The sequence below is a fragment of the Jaculus jaculus genome, chromosome 3, assembly GCF_020740685.1.
Source record: "Jaculus jaculus isolate mJacJac1 chromosome 3, mJacJac1.mat.Y.cur, whole genome shotgun sequence".
NCBI classification, from domain to species: domain Eukaryota; kingdom Metazoa; phylum Chordata; class Mammalia; order Rodentia; family Dipodidae; genus Jaculus; species Jaculus jaculus.
In genome coordinates, this window is record NC_059104.1 from 21,081,758 (window position 1) to 21,083,453 (window position 1,696).

A 1,696-nucleotide genomic window follows, 5' to 3' on the forward strand; every position below is an offset into this window, starting at 1 on the left:
ATGGGGCTGGAGCGATGTCTTAATGGTTAAGGTGCTTGCCTGCAAAGCATAAGGACCCATGTTCAACTTTCCAGATCCCAAGTAAGCCAGACCCTCAAGGTGATGCAAGCACAATGTTGCACACACACACACACACACATATATATATATATATATATATATATATATATATACACACACATACATACATAATACACATACATACATATATATGTGTATATATACATATATAAAAATATATATATGTATATATATATATACATATATATGTATATGTGTGTGTGTGTATATATATATATATATATGCAACATTGATATATATATATATATATATATATGTTTATATATATATACACACATATATATTCCAAGACTACTTGTAGAATACAGGAAGATAACATTGATTTTTGTACCATTATTGTGGTGGCATTGAAATTGGAATAACCTAGAGAAAAATCAACAGAGTTCTTTCTGAGACGCAGCTGTGGGAGCAGTGGAGCTTCTGTCGGCTCCCGCTTCTGACTCACCGCTGTTCACTCTCTCCAAGGGACAAGTCGGTGAGGAAGCCTCGCCGCAACCATGGCCTTTAAAGATACCAGAAAGACACCCGAGGAACCCGAGGTGGCCATCCACAGAATCCGGATCACCCTCACCAGCCTCAACGTGAGGTCCCTGGAGAAGGTGTGTGCTGACTTGATCAGAGGAGCCAAGGACAAGAAACTCCAAGCGAAAAGGACCAGTTCGCATGCCCACCAAGACACTGAGAAGAACTACAAGGAAAACACCTTGTGGTGAAGGTTCCAAGACATGGGATCATTTCCTGATGAGAATCCACAAGTGACTCATTGATTTATACATTCCCTCTGAGATTGTTAAACAGATTACTTCCATCAGCATTGATCCAGGAGTGGAGGTTGAAGTCACCATTGCAGATGCCTAAGTCAATTATTTTAATAAACTGACTTATTCAGTAAACAAAAAAAAAACAAAAAAAATTAAAAAAAAAATCAACAGAGTTCATCCAAAGGATCACACCCAAATGCATGAAGCATTTTGCTGGTATTTTTAAGGCAATCATCATCAGAAATAATGATTTTAGATTTCTCAATGACAATACAATAGTTTGAAATCATGATTACTCCATATGTAAATGTATGTGTGTTATGTGAGACATTCATAATGTTTTGAGCACTTGTATTTTACAAAACAATCTTATTCATAATTGTGAGGTATTAAAATACTTCAGTAAAATTAACATTATTTAATAATAATGGAAAAATATATTTGCTCAATTTATGCCTCAAAAGTCATATGGATAACATACATTTTCAATGCTTTAAATAATTCCAGTGGAATTAATTTAAATTTAAACCACTTGGTTTCTCCATAATTTTCATGCAGTCAAATAAAATGTTTTCAATATTTTATTTAGCCATCTTATCTGACAGTAAGCAATCTGTCTATTTCTTCTTCTTAGAAAAGATAAGGGCTGGAGTGGTGTATTAGTGGTTAAAGTTGCCTGTGAAGCATAAGGACATAGTTTCAATGCCCCAGAATGCATGTAAGCCAGATGCACATGGTGGTCTGGAGTTTGTTTGCAGTAGCTAGAGGCCCTGGCATGTATGTATATATATTAAATAGGATGCTTGCTCATGCAAACCACTCACTTACTTATTTTTTGCAATTTTTTTCTAGG

At 35.1% G+C, this 1,696-nt stretch overlaps 1 pseudogene; it reads left to right on the plus strand.

Annotated features, from left to right (window-relative positions):
* Positions 1-579: 579 nt before the first annotated feature.
* LOC101603443 lies at positions 580-959 on the plus strand (annotated as a pseudogene).
* The last annotated feature ends 737 nt before the right edge of the window (positions 960-1,696 follow it).